This window comes from Rhinoderma darwinii, unplaced genomic scaffold (assembly GCF_050947455.1).
Source record: "Rhinoderma darwinii isolate aRhiDar2 unplaced genomic scaffold, aRhiDar2.hap1 Scaffold_446, whole genome shotgun sequence".
NCBI classification, from domain to species: Eukaryota; Metazoa; Chordata; class Amphibia; order Anura; family Rhinodermatidae; genus Rhinoderma; species Rhinoderma darwinii.
The window spans coordinates 59,148-81,527 of NW_027463908.1; the positions used below are offsets into that span (position 1 = coordinate 59,148).

The 22,380-nt window shown below is 47.7% G+C and overlaps 15 non-coding genes across 15 annotated transcripts; all 15 read left to right on the top strand.

The window, feature by feature from the left end:
• Window positions 1–1,259: 1,259 nt before the first annotated feature.
• Window positions 1,260–1,450, top strand: LOC142716061 (U2 spliceosomal RNA). The gene has a single exon (XR_012871362.1). It is a non-coding gene; the product is annotated as a U2 spliceosomal RNA (small nuclear RNA).
• A 1,285-nt stretch (window positions 1,451–2,735) lies between these two features.
• Window positions 2,736–2,926, top strand: LOC142716062 (U2 spliceosomal RNA). Its single transcript, XR_012871363.1, has one exon. It is a non-coding gene; the product is annotated as a U2 spliceosomal RNA (small nuclear RNA).
• A 1,288-nt stretch (window positions 2,927–4,214) lies between these two features.
• Window positions 4,215–4,405, top strand: LOC142716063 (U2 spliceosomal RNA). Its single transcript, XR_012871364.1, has one exon. It is a non-coding gene; the product is annotated as a U2 spliceosomal RNA (small nuclear RNA).
• Window positions 4,406–5,689: 1,284 nt separating this feature from the next.
• On the top strand, window positions 5,690–5,880 carry LOC142716064 (U2 spliceosomal RNA). Its single transcript, XR_012871365.1, has one exon. It is a non-coding gene; the product is annotated as a U2 spliceosomal RNA (small nuclear RNA).
• A 1,276-nt stretch (window positions 5,881–7,156) lies between these two features.
• On the top strand, window positions 7,157–7,347 carry LOC142716065 (U2 spliceosomal RNA). Its single transcript, XR_012871366.1, has one exon. It is a non-coding gene; the product is annotated as a U2 spliceosomal RNA (small nuclear RNA).
• Window positions 7,348–8,631: 1,284 nt separating this feature from the next.
• LOC142716066 (U2 spliceosomal RNA) lies at window positions 8,632–8,822 on the top strand. The gene has a single exon (XR_012871367.1). It is a non-coding gene; the product is annotated as a U2 spliceosomal RNA (small nuclear RNA).
• A 1,288-nt stretch (window positions 8,823–10,110) lies between these two features.
• LOC142716068 (U2 spliceosomal RNA) lies at window positions 10,111–10,301 on the top strand. The gene has a single exon (XR_012871369.1). It is a non-coding gene; the product is annotated as a U2 spliceosomal RNA (small nuclear RNA).
• A 1,291-nt stretch (window positions 10,302–11,592) lies between these two features.
• LOC142716069 (U2 spliceosomal RNA) lies at window positions 11,593–11,783 on the top strand. The gene has a single exon (XR_012871370.1). It is a non-coding gene; the product is annotated as a U2 spliceosomal RNA (small nuclear RNA).
• A 1,280-nt stretch (window positions 11,784–13,063) lies between these two features.
• LOC142716071 (U2 spliceosomal RNA) lies at window positions 13,064–13,254 on the top strand. Its single transcript, XR_012871371.1, has one exon. It is a non-coding gene; the product is annotated as a U2 spliceosomal RNA (small nuclear RNA).
• A 1,292-nt stretch (window positions 13,255–14,546) lies between these two features.
• On the top strand, window positions 14,547–14,737 carry LOC142716072 (U2 spliceosomal RNA). Its single transcript, XR_012871372.1, has one exon. It is a non-coding gene; the product is annotated as a U2 spliceosomal RNA (small nuclear RNA).
• Window positions 14,738–16,033: 1,296 nt separating this feature from the next.
• LOC142716073 (U2 spliceosomal RNA) lies at window positions 16,034–16,224 on the top strand. Its single transcript, XR_012871373.1, has one exon. It is a non-coding gene; the product is annotated as a U2 spliceosomal RNA (small nuclear RNA).
• Window positions 16,225–17,512: 1,288 nt separating this feature from the next.
• LOC142715899 (U2 spliceosomal RNA) lies at window positions 17,513–17,703 on the top strand. Its single transcript, XR_012871217.1, has one exon. It is a non-coding gene; the product is annotated as a U2 spliceosomal RNA (small nuclear RNA).
• A 1,292-nt stretch (window positions 17,704–18,995) lies between these two features.
• LOC142716023 (U2 spliceosomal RNA) lies at window positions 18,996–19,186 on the top strand. Its single transcript, XR_012871329.1, has one exon. It is a non-coding gene; the product is annotated as a U2 spliceosomal RNA (small nuclear RNA).
• Window positions 19,187–20,482: 1,296 nt separating this feature from the next.
• LOC142715900 (U2 spliceosomal RNA) lies at window positions 20,483–20,673 on the top strand. The gene has a single exon (XR_012871218.1). It is a non-coding gene; the product is annotated as a U2 spliceosomal RNA (small nuclear RNA).
• A 1,288-nt stretch (window positions 20,674–21,961) lies between these two features.
• Window positions 21,962–22,152, top strand: LOC142715901 (U2 spliceosomal RNA). Its single transcript, XR_012871219.1, has one exon. It is a non-coding gene; the product is annotated as a U2 spliceosomal RNA (small nuclear RNA).
• The last annotated feature ends 228 nt before the right edge of the window (window positions 22,153–22,380 follow it).

Consider the following 22,380-nt stretch of genomic DNA (forward strand, 5'->3'; position numbering starts at 1 on the left):
TGTTTTTTGTCTTTGCTATTGTTTCTGTCTTTCTGAAGGGATCTCCCCTTTTAATCCCATTATTTCAACACCTGTTGGACAATGCATGAGTGATAATGAGCTCATTGATTAAATGCAATTAATGAATAGATTGCCACCTCTTGTTGTGTGTCGTCTGTGTTTCTGTGTTTCCGGCATTTCACATTGGAACACCTCATTCACCTTCCTTGTCTTCTCTCCGCCCTCCCTTTTAGGTAAGTTAAAGAGCTGCACCTGAGCCAGCCACTGATTGATTGATTGATTGATTGATTGATTGATTGATTGATTGATTGATTGATTGATGCAGCACAACAGTCAAATAGTGGAGTGGAGTAGGGGAACAGCAAACAGCCAATAAAGCAGCCCGCCCGCTCGCCTGCCCGCCACAATGGACCTACCTGTGTACACTAGATGGATGTGATGGAATGTACTGTCGTCCCTACATTTCAAGAAGAAGTAAGAATTGCAGTTGCAACAAAGCCTTGCTTGCCTACAAAGAGAGCAGCAATTTGGATTTGTTACTATGTTACCTAGAAGAATAACAAACTGTGCAAGGATGGAGGTTGTAGGATCAAGGAGAAGTTGTCTGTAAAGTTGGTGGATGCCTATTTTCCATTTTGCAGTCCCTTGTCTCCCTCTTGTGGCCTCCTGGAGGCAACTAGCTGTGCAAAAAAAAGACAGCCTGGCGGCCGGCTGTTGCAGTGTTGCCCTCTCAGGCAACACTGAGTGACTGACTGAGCCTCACCGTCTTATATAAAGTTCAGACGGAACTTTGCACGTGTCATAGTGGAGCCCTCAGGATTCCAGAGCCAGCTTTCTGACATCATAATGGGGCCTCAGAGATAAAAGCCTGGGCCCAGGCAGTGTTGGTCAGTGCTGCTCAGCAGGCAGCACTGGACTGGACTGGATTACAGCTGATACAAGGTGTGAAGGAACAAGGGGTGGCTGTGGGCATGCACTTGCTGCCGCTGCCAGTGTTTATCTGCATGGCAGCAGGGCATTTGGGCGTTGCCAGGAAGGCGTTTTTATGTAGATTCCTCCTCTTTCAGCACTGCATTGTGGTGCAAGCAAAAGAAGCAAATCCTGTCTGGCTTCCTCTCCGGCCTTTATTCACCTCCCGTGTAGCTGTGAGTGTGTGAGCCTGCAGGGCCCCATGGAATTGCCTAGAAGTAGGCTGAATCGCTGCAAGGGCTGAACAGCAGTATCGGGCAGGCTCGGGCAACGCGCGGCCCGTTCGGGTTATCGCTTCTCGGCCTTTTGGCTAAGATCAAGTGTAGTATCTGTTCTTATCAGTTTAATATCTGATACGTCCCCTATCTGGGGACCATATATTAAATGGATTTTTAGAACAGGGAGATGGAAATAGAGCTTGCTCTGTCCACTCCACGCATTGACCTGGTATTGCAGTATTTCCAGGACCGGTGCACCCTTTCCTTATGTGTTGACTAAAAGCAGATTCCAAAAGTGTTTTTTGTCTTTGCTATTGTTTCTGTCTTTCTGAAGGGATCTCCCCTTTTAATCCCATTATTTCAACACCTGTTGGACAATGCATGAGTGATAATGAGCTCATTGATTAAATGCAATTAATGAATAGATTGCCACCTCTTGTTGTGTGTCGTCTGTGTTTCTGTGTTTCCGGCATTTCACATTGGAACACCTCATTCACCTTCCTTGTCTTCTCTCCGCCCTCCCTTTTAGGTAAGTTAAAGAGCTGCACCTGAGCCAGCCACTTGATTGATTGATTGATTGATTGATTGATTGATTGATTGATTGATTGATGCAGCACAACAGTCAAATAGTGGAGTGGAGTAGGGGAACAGCAAACAGCCAATAAAGCAGCCCGCCCGCTCGCCTGCCCGCCACAATGGACCTACCTGTGTACACTAGATGGATGTGATGGAATGTACTGTCGTCCCTACATTTCAAGAAGAAGTAAGAATTGCAGTTGCAACAAAGCCTTGCTTGCCTACAAAGAGAGCAGCAATTTGGATTTGTTACTATGTTACCTAGAAGAATAACAAACTGTGCAAGGATGGAGGTTGTAGGAGCAAGGAGAAGTTGTCTGTAAAGTTGGTGGATGCCTATTTTCCATTTTGCAGTCCCTTGTCTCCCTCTTGTGGCCTCCTGGAGGCAACTAGCTGTGCAAAAAAAAGACAGCCTGGCGGCCGGCTGTTGCAGTGTTGCCCTCTCAGGCAACACTGAGTGACTGACTGAGCCTCACCGTCTTATATAAAGTTCAGACGGAACTTTGCACGTGTCATAGTGGAGCCCTCAGGATTCCAGAGCCAGCTTTCTGACATCATAATGGGGCCTCAGAGATAAAAGCCTGGGCCCAGGCAGTGTTGGTCAGTGCTGCTCAGCAGGCAGCACTGGACTGGACTGGATTACAGCTGATACAAGGTGTGAAGGAACAAGGGGTGGCTGTGGGCATGCACTTGCTGCCGCTGCCAGTGTTTATCTGCATGGCAGCAGGGCATTTGGGCGTTGCCAGGAAGGCGTTTTTATGTAGATTCCTCCTCTTTCAGCACTGCATTGTGGTGCAAGCAAAAGAAGCAAATCCTGTCTGGCTTCCTCTCCGGCCTTTATTCACCTCCCGTGTAGCTGTGAGTGTGTGAGCCTGCAGGGCCCCATGGAATTGCCTAGAAGTAGGCTGAATCGCTGCAAGGGCTGAACAGCAGTATCGGGCAGGCTCGGGCAACGCGCGGCCCGTTCGGGTTATCGCTTCTCGGCCTTTTGGCTAAGATCAAGTGTAGTATCTGTTCTTATCAGTTTAATATCTGATACGTCCCCTATCTGGGGACCATATATTAAATGGATTTTTAGAACAGGGAGATGGAAATAGAGCTTGCTCTGTCCACTCCACGCATTGACCTGGTATTGCAGTATTTCCAGGACCGGTGCACCCTTTCCTTATGTGTTGACTAAAAGCAGATTCCAAAAGTGTTTTTTGTCTTTGCTATTGTTTCTGTCTTTCTGAAGGGATCTCCCCTTTTAATCCCATTATTTCAACACCTGTTGGACAATGCATGAGTGATAATGAGCTCATTGATTAAATGCAATTAATGAATAGATTGCCACCTCTTGTTGTGTGTCGTCTGTGTTTCTGTGTTTCCGGCATTTCACATTGGAACACCTCATTCACCTTCCTTGTCTTCTCTCCGCCCTCCCTTTTAGGTAAGTTAAAGAGCTGCACCTGAGCCAGCCACTGATTGATTGATTGATTGATTGATTGATTGATTGATTGATTGATTGATTGATGCAGCACAACAGTCAAATAGTGGAGTGGAGTAGGGGAACAGCAAACAGCCAATAAAGCAGCCCGCCCGCTCGCCTGCCCGCCACAATGGACCTACCTGTGTACACTAGATGGATGTGATGGAATGTACTGTCGTCCCTACATTTCAAGAAGAAGTAAGAATTGCAGTTGCAACAAAGCCTTGCTTGCCTACAAAGAGAGCAGCAATTTGGATTTGTTACTATGTTACCTAGAAGAATAACAAACTGTGCAAGGATGGAGGTTGTAGGAGCAAGGAGAAGTTGTCTGTAAAGTTGGTGGATGCCTATTTTCCATTTTGCAGTCCCTTGTCTCCCTCTTGTGGCCTCCTGGAGGCAACTAGCTGTGCAAAAAAAAGACAGCCTGGCGGCCGGCTGTTGCAGTGTTGCCCTCTCAGGCAACACTGAGTGACTGACTGAGCCTCACCGTCTTATATAAAGTTCAGACGGAACTTTGCACGTGTCATAGTGGAGCCCTCAGGATTCCAGAGCCAGCTTTCTGACATCATAATGGGGCCTCAGAGATAAAAGCCTGGGCCCAGGCAGTGTTGGTCAGTGCTCCTCAGCAGGCAGCACTGGACTGGACTGGATTACAGCTGATACAAGGTGTGAAGGAACAAGGGGTGGCTGTGGGCATGCACTTGCTGCCGCGGCCAGTGTTTATCTGCATGGCAGCAGGGCATTTGGGCGTTGCCAGGAAGGCGTTTTTATGTAGATTCCTCCTCTTTCAGCACTGCATTGTGGTGCAAGCAAAAGAAGCAAATCCTGTCTGGCTTCCTCTCCGGCCTTTATTCACCTCCCGTGTAGCTGTGAGTGTGTGAGCCTGCAGGGCCCCATGGAATTGCCTAGAAGTAGGCTGAATCGCTGCAAGGGCTGAACAGCAGTATCGGGCAGGCTCGGGCAACGCGCGGCCCGTTCGGGTTATCGCTTCTCGGCCTTTTGGCTAAGATCAAGTGTAGTATCTGTTCTTATCAGTTTAATATCTGATACGTCCCCTATCTGGGGACCATATATTAAATGGATTTTTAGAACAGGGAGATGGAAATAGAGCTTGCTCTGTCCACTCCACGCATTGACCTGGTATTGCAGTATTTCCAGGACCGGTGCACCCTTTCCTTATGTGTTGACTAAAAGCAGATTCCAAAAGTGTTTTTTGTCTTTGCTATTGTTTCTGTCTTTCTGAAGGGATCTCCCCTTTTAATCCCATTATTTCAACACCTGTTGGACAATGCATGAGTGATAATGAGCTCATTGATTAAATGCAATTAATGAATAGATTGCCACCTCTTGTTGTGTGTCGTCTGTGTTTCTGTGTTTCCGGCATTTCACATTGGAACACCTCATTCACCTTCCTTGTCTTCTCTCCGCCCTCCCTTTTAGGTAAGTTAAAGAGCTGCACCTGAGCCAGCCACTGATTGATTGATTGATTGATTGATTGATTGATTGATTGATTGATGCAGCAAGCACAACAGTCAAATAGTGGAGTGGAGTAGGGGAACAGCAAACAGCCAATAAAGCAGCCCGCCCGCTCGCCTGCCCGCCACAATGGACCTACCTGTGTACACTAGATGGATGTGATGGAATGTACTGTCGTCCCTACATTTCAAGAAGAAGTAAGAATTGCAGTTGCAACAAAGCCTTGCTTGCCTACAAAGAGAGCAGCAATTTGGATTTGTTACTATGTTACCTAGAAGAATAACAAACTGTGCAAGGATGGAGGTTGTAGGAGCAAGGAGAAGTTGTCTGTAAAGTTGGTGGATGCCTATTTTCCATTTTGCAGTCCCTTGTCTCCCTCTTGTGGCCTCCTGGAGGCAACTAGCTGTGCAAAAAAAAGACAGCCTGGCGGCCGGCTGTTGCAGTGTTGCCCTCTCAGGCAACACTGAGTGACTGACTGAGCCTCACCGTCTTATATAAAGTTCAGACGGAACTTTGCACGTGTCATAGTGGAGCCCTCAGGATTCCAGAGCCAGCTTTCTGACATCATAATGGGGCCTCAGAGATAAAAGCCTGGGCCCAGGCAGTGTTGGTCAGTGCTGCTCAGCAGGCAGCACTGGACTGGACTGGATTACAGCTGATACAAGGTGTGAAGGAACAAGGGGTGGCTGTGGGCATGCACTTGCTGCCGCTGCCAGTGTTTATCTGCATGGCAGCAGGGCATTTGGGCGTTGCCAGGAAGGTGTTTTTATGTAGATTCCTCCTCTTTCAGCACTGCATTGTGGTGCAAGCAAAAGAAGCAAATCCTGTCTGGCTTCCTCTCCGGCCTTTATTCACCTCCCGTGTAGCTGTGAGTGTGTGAGCCTGCAGGGCCCCATGGAATTGCCTAGAAGTAGGCTGAATCGCTGCAAGGGCTGAACAGCAGTATCGGGCAGGCTCGGGCAACGCGCGGCCCGTTCGGGTTATCGCTTCTCGGCCTTTTGGCTAAGATCAAGTGTAGTATCTGTTCTTATCAGTTTAATATCTGATACGTCCCCTATCTGGGGACCATATATTAAATGGATTTTTAGAACAGGGAGATGGAAATAGAGCTTGCTCTGTCCACTCCACGCATTGACCTGGTATTGCAGTATTTCCAGGACCGGTGCACCCTTTCCTTATGTGTTGACTAAAAGCAGATTCCAAAAGTGTTTTTTGTCTTTGCTATTGTTTCTGTCTTTCTGAAGGGATCTCCCCTTTTAATCCCATTATTTCAACACCTGTTGGACAATGCATGAGTGATAATGAGCTCATTGATTAAATGAAATTAATGAATAGATTGCCACCTCTTGTTGTGTGTCGTCTGTGTTTCTGTGTTTCCGGCATTTCACATTGGAACACCTCATTCACCTTCCTTGTCTTCTCTCCGCCCTCCCTTTTAGGTAAGTTAAAGAGCTGCACCTGAGCCAGCCACTGATTGATTGATTGATTGATTGATTGATTGATTGATTGATGCAGCACAACAGTCAAATAGTGGAGTGGAGTAGGGGAACAGCAAACAGCCAATAAAGCAGCCCGCCCGCTCGCCTGCCCGCCACAATGGACCTACCTGTGTACACTAGATGGATGTGATGGAATGTACTGTCGTCCCTACATTTCAAGAAGAAGTAAGAATTGCAGTTGCAACAAAGCCTTGCTTGCCTACAAAGAGAGCAGCAATTTGGATTTGTTACTATGTTACCTAGAAGAATAACAAACTGTGCAAGGATGGAGGTTGTAGGAGCAAGGAGAAGTTGTCTGTAAAGTTGGTGGATGCCTATTTTCCATTTTGCAGTCCCTTGTCTCCCTCTTGTGGCCTCCTGGAGGCAACTAGCTGTGCAAAAAAAAGACAGCCTGGCGGCCGGCTGTTGCAGTGTTGCCCTCTCAGGCAACACTGAGTGACTGACTGAGCCTCACCGTCTTATATAAAGTTCAGACAGAACTTTGCACGTGTCATAGTGGAGCCCTCAGGATTCCAGAGCCAGCTTTCTGACATCATAATGGGGCCTCAGAGATAAAAGCCTGGGCCCAGGCAGTGTTGGTCAGTGCTGCTCAGCAGGCAGCACTGGACTGGACTGGATTACAGCTGATACAAGGTGTGAAGGAACAAGGGGTGGCTGTGGGCATGCACTTGCTGCCGCTGCCAGTGTTTATCTGCATGGTAGCAGGGCATTTGGGCGTTGCCAGGAAGGCGTTTTTATGTAGATTCCTCCTCTTTCAGCACTGCATTGTGGTGCAAGCAAAAGAAGCAAATCCTGTCTGGCTTCCTCTCCGGCCTTTATTCACCTCCCGTGTAGCTGTGAGTGTGTGAGCCTGCAGGGCCCCATGGAATTGCCTAGAAGTAGGCTGAATCGCTGCAAGGGCTGAACAGCAGTATCGGGCAGGCTCGGGCAACGCGCGGCCCGTTCGGGTTATCGCTTCTCGGCCTTTTGGCTAAGATCAAGTGTAGTATCTGTTCTTATCAGTTTAATATCTGATACGTCCCCTATCTGGGGACCATATATTAAATGGATTTTTAGAACAGGGAGATGGAAATAGAGCTTGCTCTGTCCACTCCACGCATTGACCTGGTATTGCAGTATTTCCAGGACCGGTGCACCCTTTCCTTATGTGTTGACTAAAAGCAGATTCCAAAAGTGTTTTTTGTCTTTGCTATTGTTTCTGTCTTTCTGAAGGGATCTCCCCTTTTAATCCCATTATTTCAACACCTGTTGGACAATGCATGAGTGATAATGAGCTCATTGATTAAATGCAATTAATGAATAGATTGCCACCTCTTGTTGTGTGTCGTCTGTGTTTCTGTGTTTCCGGCATTTCACATTGGAACACCTCATTCACCTTCCTTGTCTTCTCTCCGCCCTCCCTTTTAGGTAAGTTAAAGAGCTGCACCTGAGCCAGCCACTGATTGATTGATTGATTGATTGATTGATTGATTGATTGATTGATTGATGCAGCACAACAGTCAAATAGTGGAGTGGAGTAGGGGAACAGCAAACAGCCAATAAAGCAGCCCGCCCGCTCGCCTGCCCGCCACAATGGACCTACCTGTGTACACTAGATGGATGTGATGGAATGTACTGTCGTCCCTACATTTCAAGAAGAAGTAAGAATTGCAGTTGCAACAAAGCCTTGCTTGCCTACAAAGAGAGCAGCAATTTGGATTTGTTACTATGTTACCTAGAAGAATAACAAACTGTGCAAGGATGGAGGTTGTAGGAGCAAGGAGAAGTTGTCTGTAAAGTTGGTGGATGCCTATTTTCCATTTTGCAGTCCCTTGTCTCCCTCTTGTGGCCTCCTGGAGGCAACTAGCTGTGCAAAAAAAAGACAGCCTGGCGGCCGGCTGTTGCAGTGTTGCCCTCTCAGGCAACACTGAGTGACTGACTGAGCCTCACCGTCTTATATAAAGTTCAGACGGAACTTTGCACGTGTCATAGTGGAGCCCTCAGGATTCCAGAGCCAGCTTTCTGACATCATAATGGGGCCTCAGAGATAAAAGCCTGGGCCCAGGCAGTGTTGGTCAGTGCTGCTCAGCAGGCAGCACTGGACTGGACTGGATTACAGCTGATACAAGGTGTGAAGGAACAAGGGGTGGCTGTGGGCATGCACTTGCTGCCGCTGCCAGTGTTTATCTGCATGGCAGCAGGGCATTTGGGCGTTGCCAGGAAGGCGTTTTTATGTAGATTCCTCCTCTTTCAGCACTGCATTGTGGTGCAAGCAAAAGAAGCAAATCCTGTCTGGCTTCCTCTCCGGCCTTTATTCACCTCCCGTGTAGCTGTGAGTGTGTGAGCCTGCAGGGCCCCATGGAATTGCCTAGAAGTAGGCTGAATCGCTGCAAGGGCTGAACAGCAGTATCGGGCAGGCTCGGGCAACGCGCGGCCCGTTCGGGTTATCGCTTCTCGGCCTTTTGGCTAAGATCAAGTGTAGTATCTGTTCTTATCAGTTTAATATCTGATACGTCCCCTATCTGGGGACCATATATTAAATGGATTTTTAGAACAGGGAGATGGAAATAGAGCTTGCTCTGTCCACTCCACGCATTGACCTGGTATTGCAGTATTTCCAGGACCGGTGCACCCTTTCCTTATGTGTTGACTAAAAGCAGATTCCAAAAGTGTTTTTTGTCTTTGCTATTGTTTCTGTCTTTCTGAAGGGATCTCCCCTTTTAATCCCATTATTTCAACACCTGTTGGACAATGCATGAGTGATAATGAGCTCATTGATTAAATGAAATTAATGAATAGATTGCCACCTCTTGTTGTGTGTCGTCTGTGTTTCTGTGTTTCCGGCATTTCACATTGGAACACCTCATTCACCTTCCTTGTCTTCTCTCCGCCCTCCCTTTTAGGTAAGTTAAAGAGCTGCACCTGAGCCAGCCACTGATTGATTGATTGATTGATTGATTGATTGATTGATTGATTGATTGATTGATGCAGCACAACAGTCAAATAGTGGAGTGGAGTAGGGGAACAGCAAACAGCCAATAAAGCAGCCCGCCCGCTCGCCTGCCCGCCACAATGGACCTACCTGTGTACACTAGATGGATGTGATGGAATGTACTGTCGTCCCTACATTTCAAGAAGAAGTAAGAATTGCAGTTGCAACAAAGCCTTGCTTGCCTACAAAGAGAGCAGCAATTTGGATTTGTTACTATGTTACCTAGAAGAATAACAAACTGTGCAAGGATGGAGGTTGTAGGAGCAAGGAGAAGTTGTCTGTAAAGTTGGTGGATGCCTATTTTCCATTTTGCAGTCCCTTGTCTCCCTCTTGTGGCCTCCTGGAGGCAACTAGCTGTGCAAAAAAAAGACAGCCTGGCGGCCGGCTGTTGCAGTGTTGCCCTCTCAGGCAACACTGAGTGACTGACTGAGCCTCACCGTCTTATATAAAGTTCAGACAGAACTTTGCACGTGTCATAGTGGAGCCCTCAGGATTCCAGAGCCAGCTTTCTGACATCATAATGGGGCCTCAGAGATAAAAGCCTGGGCCCAGGCAGTGTTGGTCAGTGCTGCTCAGCAGGCAGCACTGGACTGGACTGGATTACAGCTGATACAAGGTGTGAAGGAACAAGGGGTGGCTGTGGGCATGCACTTGCTGCCGCTGCCAGTGTTTATCTGCATGGTAGCAGGGCATTTGGGTGTTGCCAGGAAGGCGTTTTTATGTAGATTCCTCCTCTTTCAGCACTGCATTGTGGTGCAAGCAAAAGAAGCAAATCCTGTCTGGCTTCCTCTCCGGCCTTTATTCACCTCCCGTGTAGCTGTGAGTGTGTGAGCCTGCAGGGCCCCATGGAATTGCCTAGAAGTAGGCTGAATCGCTGCAAGGGCTGAACAGCAGTATCGGGCAGGCTCGGGCAACGCGCGGCCCGTTCGGGTTATCGCTTCTCGGCCTTTTGGCTAAGATCAAGTGTAGTATCTGTTCTTATCAGTTTAATATCTGATACGTCCCCTATCTGGGGACCATATATTAAATGGATTTTTAGAACAGGGAGATGGAAATAGAGCTTGCTCTGTCCACTCCACGCATTGACCTGGTATTGCAGTATTTCCAGGACCGGTGCACCCTTTCCTTATGTGTTGACTAAAAGCAGATTCCAAAAGTGTTTTTTGTCTTTGCTATTGTTTCTGTCTTTCTGAAGGGATCTCCCCTTTTAATCCCATTATTTCAACACCTGTTGGACAATGCATGAGTGATAATGAGCTCATTGATTAAATGCAATTAATGAATAGATTGCCACCTCTTGTTGTGTGTCGTCTGTGTTTCTGTGTTTCCGGCATTTCACATTGGAACACCTCATTCACCTTCCTTGTCTTCTCTCCGCCCTCCCTTTTAGGTAAGTTAAAGAGCTGCACCTGAGCCAGCCACTGATTGATTGATTGATTGATTGATTGATTGATTGATTGATTGATTGATTGATTGATGCAGCACAACAGTCAAATAGTGGAGTGGAGTAGGGGAACAGCAAACAGCCAATAAAGCAGCCCGCCCGCTCGCCTGCCCGCCACAATGGACCTACCTGTGTACACTAGATGGATGTGATGGAATGTACTGTCGTCCCTACATTTCAAGAAGAAGTAAGAATTGCAGTTGCAACAAGCCTTGCTTGCCTACAAAGAGAGCAGCAATTTGGATTTGTTACTATGTTACCTAGAAGAATAACAAACTGTGCAAGGATGGAGGTTGTAGGAGCAAGGAGAAGTTGTCTGTAAAGTTGGTGGATGCCTATTTTCCATTTTGCAGTCCCTTGTCTCCCTCTTGTGGCCTCCTGGAGGCAACTAGCTGTGCAAAAAAAAGACAGCCTGGCGGCCGGCTGTTGCAGTGTTGCCCTCTCAGGCAACACTGAGTGACTGACTGAGCCTCACCGTCTTATATAAAGTTCAGACGGAACTTTGCACGTGTCATAGTGGAGCCCTCAGGATTCCAGAGCCAGCTTTCTGACATCATAATGGGGCCTCAGAGATAAAAGCCTGGGCCCAGGCAGTGTTGGTCAGTGCTGCTCAGCAGGCAGCACTGGACTGGACTGGATTACAGCTGATACAAGGTGTGAAGGAACAAGGGGTGGCTGTGGGCATGCACTTGCTGCCGCTGCCAGTGTTTATCTGCATGGCAGCAGGGCATTTGGGCGTTGCCAGGAAGGCGTTTTTATGTAGATTCCTCCTCTTTCAGCACTGCATTGTGGTGCAAGCAAAAGAAGCAAATCCTGTCTGGCTTCCTCTCCGGCCTTTATTCACCTCCCGTGTAGCTGTGAGTGTGTGAGCCTGCAGGGCCCCATGGAATTGCCTAGAAGTAGGCTGAATCGCTGCAAGGGCTGAACAGCAGTATCGGGCAGGCTCGGGCAACGCGCGGCCCGTTCGGGTTATCGCTTCTCGGCCTTTTGGCTAAGATCAAGTGTAGTATCTGTTCTTATCAGTTTAATATCTGATACGTCCCCTATCTGGGGACCATATATTAAATGGATTTTTAGAACAGGGAGATGGAAATAGAGCTTGCTCTGTCCACTCCACGCATTGACCTGGTATTGCAGTATTTCCAGGACCGGTGCACCCTTTCCTTATGTGTTGACTAAAAGCAGATTCCAAAAGTGTTTTTTGTCTTTGCTATTGTTTCTGTCTTTCTGAAGGGATCTCCCCTTTTAATCCCATTATTTCAACACCTGTTGGACAATGCATGAGTGATAATGAGCTCATTGATTAAATGCAATTAATGAATAGATTGCCACCTCTTGTTGTGTGTCGTCTGTGTTTCTGTGTTTCCGGCATTTCACATTGGAACACCTCATTCACCTTCCTTGTCTTCTCTCCGCCCTCCCTTTTAGGTAAGTTAAAGAGCTGCACCTGAGCCAGCCACTGATTGATTGATTGATTGATTGATTGATTGATTGATTGATTGATGCAGCACAACAGTCAAATAGTGGAGTGGAGTAGGGGAACAGCAAACAGCCAATAAAGCAGCCCGCCCGCTCGCCTGCCCGCCACAATGGACCTACCTGTGTACACTAGATGGATGTGATGGAATGTACTGTCGTCCCTACATTTCAAGAAGAAGTAAGAATTGCAGTTGCAACAAAGCCTTGCTTGCCTACAAAGAGAGCAGCAATTTGGATTTGTTACTATGTTACCTAGAAGAATAACAAACTGTGCAAGGATGGAGGTTGTAGGAGCAAGGAGAAGTTGTCTGTAAAGTTGGTGGATGCCTATTTTCCATTTTGCAGTCCCTTGTCTCCCTCTTGTGGCCTCCTGGAGGCAACTAGCTGTGCAAAAAAAAGACAGCCTGGCGGCCGGCTGTTGCAGTGTTGCCCTCTCAGGCAACACTGAGTGACTGACTGAGCCTCACCGTCTTATATAAAGTTCAGACGGAACTTTGCACGTGTCATAGTGGAGCCCTCAGGATTCCAGAGCCAGCTTTCTGACATCATAATGGGGCCTCAGAGATAAAAGCCTGGGCCCAGGCAGTGTTGGTCAGTGCTGCTCAGCAGGCAGCACTGGACTGGACTGGATTACAGCTGATACAAGGTGTGAAGGAACAAGGGGTGGCTGTGGGCATGCACTTGCTGCCGCTGCCAGTGTTTATCTGCATGGCAGCAGGGCATTTGGGCGTTGCCAGGAAGGCGTTTTTATGTAGATTCCTCCTCTTTCAGCACTGCATTGTGGTGCAAGCAAAAGAAGCAAATCCTGTCTGGCTTCCTCTCCGGCCTTTATTCACCTCCCGTGTAGCTGTGAGTGTGTGAGCCTGCAGGGCCCCATGGAATTGCCTAGAAGTAGGCTGAATCGCTGCAAGGGCTGAACAGCAGTATCGGGCAGGCTCGGGCAACGCGCGGCCCGTTCGGGTTATCGCTTCTCGGCCTTTTGGCTAAGATCAAGTGTAGTATCTGTTCTTATCAGTTTAATATCTGATACGTCCCCTATCTGGGGACCATATATTAAATGGATTTTTAGAACAGGGAGATGGAAATAGAGCTTGCTCTGTCCACTCCACGCATTGACCTGGTATTGCAGTATTTCCAGGACCGGTGCACCCTTTCCTTATGTGTTGACTAAAAGCAGATTCCAAAAGTGTTTTTTGTCTTTGCTATTGTTTCTGTCTTTCTGAAGGGATCTCCCCTTTTAATCCCATTATTTCAACACCTGTTGGACAATGCATGAGTGATAATGAGCTCATTGATTAAATGCAATTAATGAATAGATTGCCACCTCTTGTTGTGTGTCGTCTGTGTTTCTGTGTTTCCGGCATTTCACATTGGAACACCTCATTCACCTTCCTTGTCTTCTCTCCACCCTCCCTTTTAGGTAAGTTAAAGAGCTGCACCTGAGCCAGCCACTGATTGATTGATTGATTGATTGATTGATTGATTGATTGATTGATTGATTGATTGATGCAGCACAACAGTCAAATAGTGGAGTGGAGTAGGGGAACAGCAAACAGCCAATAAAGCAGCCCGCCCGCTCGCCTGCCCGCCACAATGGACCTACCTGTGTACACTAGATGGATGTGATGGAATGTACTGTCGTCCCTACATTTCAAGAAGAAGTAAGAATTGCAGTTGCAACAAAGCCTTGCTTGCCTACAAAGAGAGCAGCAATTTGGATTTGTTACTATGTTACCTAGAAGAATAACAAACTGTGCAAGGATGGAGGTTGTAGGAGCAAGGAGAAGTTATCTGTAAAGTTGGTGGATGCCTATTTTCCATTTTGCAGTCCCTTGTCTCCCTCTTGTGGCCTCCTGGAGGCAACTAGCTGTGCAAAAAAAAGACAGCCTGGCGGCCGGCTGTTGCAGTGTTGCCCTCTCAGGCAACACTGAGTGACTGACTGAGCCTCACCGTCTTATATAAAGTTCAGACGGAACTTTGCACGTGTCATAGTGGAGCCCTCAGGATTCCAGAGCCAGCTTTCTGACATCATAATGGGGCCTCAGAGATAAAAGCCTGGGCCCAGGCAGTGTTGGTCAGTGCTGCTCAGCAGGCAGCACTGGACTGGACTGGATTACAGCTGATACAAGGTGTGAAGGAACAAGGGGTGGCTGTGGGCATGCACTTGCTGCCGCTGCCAGTGTTTATCTGCATGGCAGCAGGGCATTTGGGCGTTGCCAGGAAGGCGTTTTTATGTAGATTCCTCCTCTTTCAGCACTGCATTGTAGTGCAAGCAAAAGAAGCAAATCCTGTCTGGCTTCCTCTCCGGCCTTTATTCACCTCCCGTGTAGCTGTGAGTGTGTGAGCCTGCAGGGCCCCATGGAATTGCCTAGAAGTAGGCTGAATCGCTGCAAGGGCTGAACAGCAGTATCGGGCAGGCTCGGGCAACGCGCGGCCCGTTCGGGTTATCGCTTCTCGGCCTTTTGGCTAAGATCAAGTGTAGTATCTGTTCTTATCAGTTTAATATCTGATACGTCCCCTATCTGGGGACCATATATTAAATGGATTTTTAGAACAGGGAGATGGAAATAGAGCTTGCTCTGTCCACTCCACGCATTGACCTGGTATTGCAGTATTTCCAGGACCGGTGCACCCTTTCCTTATGTGTTGACTAAAAGCAGATTCCAAAAGTGTTTTTTGTCTTTGCTATTGTTTCTGTCTTTCTGAAGGGATCTCCCCTTTTAATCCCATTATTTCAACACCTGTTGGACAATGCATGAGTGATAATGAGCTCATTGATTAAATGCAATTAATGAATAGATTGCCACCTCTTGTTGTGTGTCGTCTGTGTTTCTGTGTTTCCGGCATTTCACATTGGAACACCTCATTCACCTTCCTTGTCTTCTCTCCGCCCTCCCTTTTAGGTAAGTTAAAGAGCTGCACCTGAGCCAGCCACTGATTGATTGATTGATTGATTGATTGATTGATTGATTGATTGATTGATTGATTGATTGATGCAGCACAACAGTCAAATAGTGGAGTGGAGTAGGGGAACAGCAAACAGCCAATAAAGCAGCCCGCCCGCTCGCCTGCCCGCCACAATGGACCTACCTGTGTACACTAGATGGATGTGATGGAATGTACTGTCGTCCCTACATTTCAAGAAGAAGTAAGAATTGCAGTTGCAACAAAGCCTTGCTTGCCTACAAAGAGAGCAGCAATTTGGATTTGTTACTATGTTACCTAGAAGAATAACAAACTGTGCAAGGATGGAGGTTGTAGGAGCAAGGAGAAGTTGTCTGTAAAGTTGGTGGATGCCTATTTTCCATTTTGCAGTCCCTTGTCTCCCTCTTGTGGCCTCCTGGAGGCAACTAGCTGTGCAAAAAAAAGACAGCCTGGCGGCCGGCTGTTGCAGTGTTGCCCCCTCAGGCAACACTGAGTGACTGACTGAGCCTCAGCGTCTTATATAAAGTTCAGACGGAACTTTGCACGTGTCATAGTGGAGCCCTCAGGATTCCAGAGCCAGCTTTCTGACATCATAATGGGGCCTCAGAGATAAAAGCCTGGGCCCAGGCAGTGTTGGTCAGTGCTGCTCAGCAGGCAGCACTGGACTGGACTGGATTACAGCTGATACAAGGTGTGAAGGAACAAGGGGTGGCTGTGGGCATGCACTTGCTGCCGCTGCCAGTGTTTATCTGCATGGCAGCAGGGCATTTGGGCGTTGCCAGGAAGGCGTTTTTATGTAGATTCCTCCTCTTTCAGCACTGCATTGTGGTGCAAGCAAAAGAAGCAAATCCTGTCTGGCTTCCTCTCCGGCCTTTATTCACCTCCCGTGTAGCTGTGAGTGTGTGAGCCTGCAGGGCCCCATGGAATTGCCTAGAAGTAGGCTGAATCGCTGCAAGGGCTGAACAGCAGTATCGGGCAGGCTCGGGCAACGCGCGGCCCGTTCGGGTTATCGCTTCTCGGCCTTTTGGCTAAGATCAAGTGTAGTATCTGTTCTTATCAGTTTAATATCTGATACGTCCCCTATCTGGGGACCATATATTAAATGGATTTTTAGAACAGGGAGATGGAAATAGAGCTTGCTCTGTCCACTCCACGCATTGACCTGGTATTGCAGTATTTCCAGGACCGGTGCACCCTTTCCTTATGTGTTGACTAAAAGCAGATTCCAAAAGTGTTTTTTGTCTTTGCTATTGTTTCTGTCTTTCTGAAGGGATCTCCCCTTTTAATCCCATTATTTCAACACCTGTTGGACAATGCATGAGTGATAATGAGCTCATTGATTAAATGCAATTAATGAATAGATTGCCACCTCTTGTTGTGTGTCGTCTGTGTTTCTGTGTTTCCGGCATTTCACATTGGAACACCTCATTCACCTTCCTTGTCTTCTCTCCGCCCTCCCTTTTAGGTAAGTTAAAGAGCTGCACCTGAGCCAGCCACTGATTGATTGATTGATTGATTGATTGATTGATTGATTGATTGATTGATTGATGCAGCACAACAGTCAAATAGTGGAGTGGAGTAGGGGAACAGCAAACAGCCAATAAAGCAGCCCGCCCGCTCGCCTGCCCGCCACAATGGACCTACCTGTGTACACTAGATGGATGTGATGGAATGTACTGTCGTCCCTACATTTCAAGAAGAAGTAAGAATTGCAGTTGCAACAAAGCCTTGCTTGCCTACAAAGAGAGCAGCAATTTGGATTTGTTACTATGTTACCTAGAAGAATAACAAACTGTGCAAGGATGGAGGTTGTAGGAGCAAGGAGAAGTTGTCTGTAAAGTTGGTGGATGCCTATTTTCCATTTTGCAGTCCCTTGTCTCCCACTTGTGGCCTCCTGGAGGCAACTAGCTGTGCAAAAAAAAGACAGCCTGGCGGCCGGCTGTTGCAGTGTTGCCCTCTCAGGCAACACTGAGTGACTGACTGAGCCTCACCGTCTTATATAAAGTTCAGACGGAACTTTGCACGTGTCATAGTGGAGCCCTCAGGATTCCAGAGCCAGCTTTCTGACATCATAATGGGGCCTCAGAGATAAAAGCCTGGGCCCAGGCAGTGTTGGTCAGTGCTGCTCAGCAGGCAGCACTGGACTGGACTGGATTACAGCTGATACAAGGTGTGAAGGAACAAGGGGTGGCTGTGGGCATGCACTTGCTGCCGCTGCCAGTGTTTATCTGCATGGCAGCAGGGCATTTGGGCGTTGCCAGGAAGGCATTTTTATGTAGATTCCTCCTCTTTCAGCACTGCATTGTGGTGCAAGCAAAAGAAGCAAATCCTGTCTGGCTTCCTCTCCGGCCTTTATTCACCTCCCGTGTAGCTGTGAGTGTGTGAGCCTGCAGGGCCCCATGGAATTGCCTAGAAGTAGGCTGAATCGCTGCAAGGGCTGAACAGCAGTATCGGGCAGGCTCGGGCAACGCGCGGCTCGTTCGGGTTATCGCTTCTCGGCCTTTTGGCTAAGATCAAGTGTAGTATCTGTTCTTATCAGTTTAATATCTGATACGTCCCCTATCTGGGGACCATATATTAAATGGATTTTTAGAACAGGGAGATGGAAATAGAGCTTGCTCTGTCCACTCCACGCATTGACCTGGTATTGCAGTATTTCCAGGACCGGTGCACCCTTTCCTTATGTGTTGACTAAAAGCAGATTCCAAAAGTGTTTTTTGTCTTTGCTATTGTTTCTGTCTTTCTGAAGGGATCTCCCCTTTTAATCCCATTATTTCAACACCTGTTGGACAATGCATGAGTGATAATGAGCTCATTGATTAAATGCAATTAATGAATAGATTGCCACCTCTTGTTGTGTGTCGTCTGTGTTTCTGTGTTTCCGGCATTTCACATTGGAACACCTCATTCACCTTCCTTGTCTTCTCTCCGCCCTCCCTTTTAGGTAAGTTAAAGAGCTGCACCTGAGCCAGCCACTGATTGATTGATTGATTGATTGATTGATTGATTGATTGATTGATTGATTGATTGATGCAGCACAACAGTCAAATAGTGGAGTGGAGTAGGGGAACAGCAAACAGCCAATAAAGCAGCCCGCCCGCTCGCCTGCCCGCCACAATGGACCTACCTGTGTACACTAGATGGATGTGATGGAATGTACTGTCGTCCCTACATTTCAAGAAGAAGTAAGAATTGCAGTTGCAACAAAGCCTTGCTTGCCTACAAAGAGAGCAGCAATTTGGATTTGTTACTATGTTACCTAGAAGAATAACAAACTGTGCAAGGATGGAGGTTGTAGGAGCAAGGAGAAGTTGTCTGTAAAGTTGGTGGATGCCTATTTTCCATTTTGCAGTCCCTTGTCTCCCTCTTGTGGCCTCCTGGAGGCAACTAGCTGTGCAAAAAAAAGACAGCCTGGCGGCCGGCTGTTGCAGTGTTGCCCTCTCAGGCAACACTGAGTGACTGACTGAGCCTCACCGTCTTATATAAAGTTCAGACAGAACTTTGCACGTGTCATAGTGGAGCCCTCAGGATTCCAGAGCCAGCTTTCTGACATCATAATGGGGCCTCAGAGATAAAAGCCTGGGCCCAGGCAGTGTTGGTCAGTGCTGCTCAGCAGGCAGCACTGGACTGGACTGGATTACAGCTGATACAAGGTGTGAAGGAACAAGGGGTGGCTGTGGGCATGCACTTGCTGCCGCTGCCAGTGTTTATCTGCATGGCAGCAGGGCATTTGGGCGTTGCCAGGAAGGCGTTTTTATGTAGATTCCTCCTCTTTCAGCACTGCATTGTGGTGCAAGCAAAAGAAGCAAATCCTGTCTGGCTTCCTCTCCGGCCTTTATTCACCTCCCGTGTAGCTGTGAGTGTGTGAGCCTGCAGGGCCCCATGGAATTGCCTAGAAGTAGGCTGAATCGCTGCAAGGGCTGAACAGCAGTATCGGGCAGGCTCGGGCAACGCGCGGCCCGTTCGGGTTATCGCTTCTCGGCCTTTTGGCTAAGATCAAGTGTAGTATCTGTTCTTATCAGTTTAATATCTGATACGTCCCTTATCTGGGGACCATATATTAAATGGATTTTTAGAACAGGGAGATGGAAATAGAGCTTGCTCTGTCCACTCCACGCATTGACCTGGTATTGCAGTATTTCCAGGACCGGTGCACCCTTTCCTTATGTGTTGACTAAAAGCAGATTCCAAAAGTGTTTTTTGTCTTTGCTATTGTTTCTGTCTTTCTGAAGGGATCTCCCCTTTTAATCCCATTATTTCAACACCTGTTGGACAATGCATGAGTGATAATGAGCTCATTGATTAAATGCAATTAATGAATAGATTGCCACCTCTTGTTGTGTGTCGTCTGTGTTTCTGTGTTTCCGGCATTTCACATTGGAACACCTCATTCACCTTCCTTGTCTTCTCTCCGCCCTCCCTTTTAGGTAAGTTAAAGAGCTGCACCTGAGCCAGCCACTGATTGATTGATTGATTGATTGATTGATTGATTGATTGATTGATTGATTGATTGATTGATGCAGCACAACAGTCAAATAGTGGAGTGGAGTAGGGGAACAGCAAACAGCCAATAAAGCAGCCCGCCCGCTCGCCTGCCCGCCACAATGGACCTACCTGTGTACACTAGATGGATGTGATGGAATGTACTGTCGTCCCTACATTTCAAGAAGAAGTAAGAATTGCAGTTGCAACAAAGCCTTGCTTGCCTACAAAGAGAGCAGCAATTTGGATTTGTTACTATGTTACCTAGAAGAATAACAAACTGTGCAAGGATGGAGGTTGTAGGAGCAAGGAGAAGTTGTCTGTAAAGTTGGTGGATGCCTATTTTCCATTTTGCAGTCCCTTGTCTCCCTCTTGTGGCCTCCTGGAGGCAACTAGCTGTGCAAAAAAAAGACAGCCTGGCGGCCGGCTGTTGCAGTGTTGCCCTCTCAGGCAACACTGAGTGACTGACTGAGCCTCACCGTCTTATATAAAGTTCAGACGGAACTTTGCACGTGTCATAGTGGAGCCCTCAGGATTCCAGAGCCAGCTTTCTGACATCATAATGGGGCCTCAGAGATAAAAGCCTGGGCCCAGGCAGTGTTGGTCAGTGCTGCTCAGCAGGCAGCACTGGACTGGACTGGATTACAGCTGATACAAGGTGTGAAGGAACAAGGGGTGGCTGTGGGCATGCACTTGCTGCCGCTGCCAGTGTTTATCTGCATGGCAGCAGGGCATTTGGGCGTTGCCAGGAAGGCGTTTTTATGTAGATTCCTCCTCTTTCAGCACTGCATTGTGGTGCAAGCAAAAGAAGCAAATCCTGTCTGGCTTCCTCTCCGGCCTTTATTCACCTCCCGTGTAGCTGTGAGTGTGTGAGCCTGCAGGGCCCCATGGAATTGCCTAGAAGTAGGCTGAATCGCTGCAAGGGCTGAACAGCAGTATCGGGCAGGCTCGGGCAACGCGCGGCCCGTTCGGGTTATCGCTTCTCGGCCTTTTGGCTAAGATCAAGTGTAGTATCTGTTCTTATCAGTTTAATATCTGATACGTCCCCTATCTGGGGACCATATATTAAATGGATTTTTAGAACAGGGAGATGGAAATAGAGCTTGCTCTGTCCACTCCACGCATTGACCTGGTATTGCAGTATTTCCAGGACCGGTGCACCCTTTCCTTATGTGTTGACTAAAAGCAGATTCCAAAAGTGTTTTTTGTCTTTGCTATTGTTTCTGTCTTTCTGAAGGGATCTCCCCTTTTAATCCCATTATTTCAACACCTGTTGGACAATGCATGAGTGATAATGAGCTCATTGATTAAATGCAATTAATGAATAGATTGCCACCTCTTGTTGTGTGTCGTCTGTGTTTCTGTGTTTCCGGCATTTCACATTGGAACACCTCATTCACCTTCCTTGTCTTCTCTCCGCCCTCCCTTTTAGGTAAGTTAAAGAGCTGCACCTGAGCCAGCCACTGATTGATTGATTGATTGATTGATTGATTGATTGATTGATTGATTGATTGATGCAGCACAACAGTCAAATAGTGGAGTGGAGTAGGGGAACAGCAAACAGCCAATAAAGCAGCCCGCCCGCTCGCCTGCCCGCCACAATGGACCTACCTGTGTACACTAGATGGATGTGATGGAATGTACTGTCGTCCCTACATTTCAAGAAGAAGTAAGAATTGCAGTTGCAACAAAGCCTTGCTTGCCTACAAAGAGAGCAGCAATTTGGATTTGTTACTATGTTACCTAGAAGAATAACAAACTGTGCAAGGATGGAGGTTGTAGGAGCAAGGAGAAGTTGTCTGTAAAGTTGGTGGATGCCTATTTTCCATTTTGCAGTCCCTTGTCTCCCTCTTGTGGCCTCCTGGAGGCAACTAGCTGTGCAAAAAAAAGACAGCCTGGCGGCCGGCTGTTGCAGTGTTGCCCTCTCAGGCAACACTGAGTGACTGACTGAGCCTCACCGTCTTATATAAAGTTCAGACGGAACTTTGCACGTGTCATAGTGGAGCCCTCAGGATTCCAGAGCCAGCTTTCTGACATCATAATGGGGCCTCAGAGATAAAAGCCTGGGCCCAGGCAGTGTTGGTCAGTGCTGCTCAGCAGGCAGCACTGGACTGGACTGGATTACAGCTGATACAAGGTGTGAAGGAACAAGGGGTGGCTGTGGGCATGCACTTGCTGCCGCTGCCAGTGTTTATCTGCATGGCAGCAGGGCATTTGGGCGTTGCCAGGAAGGCGTTTTTATGTAGATTCCTCCTCTTTCAGCACTGCATTGTGGTGCAAGCAAAAGAAGCAAATCCTGTCTGGCTTCCTCTCCGGCCTTTATTCACCTCCCGTGTAGCTGTGAGTGTGTGAGCCTGCAGGGCCCCATGGAATTGCCTAGAAGTAGGCTGAATCGCTGCAAGGGCTGAACAGCAGTATCGGGCAGGCTCGGGCAACGCGCGGCCCGTTCGGGTTATCGCTTCTCGGCCTTTTGGCTAAGATCAAGTGTAGTATCTGTTCTTATCAGTTTAATATCTGATACGTCCCCTATCTGGGGACCATATATTAAATGGATTTTTAGAACAGGGAGATGGAAATAGAGCTTGCTCTGTCCACTCCACGCATTGACCTGGTATTGCAGTATTTCCAGGACCGGTGCACCCTTTCCTTATGTGTTGACTAAAAGCAGATTCCAAAAGTGTTTTTTGTCTTTGCTATTGTTTCTGTCTTTCTGAAGGGATCTCCCCTTTTAATCCCATTATTTCAACACCTGTTGGACAATGCATGAGTGATAATGAGCTCATTGATTAAATGCAATTAATGAATAGATTGCCACCTCTTGTTGTGTGTCGTCTGTGTTTCTGTGTTTCCGGCATTTCACATTGGAACACCTC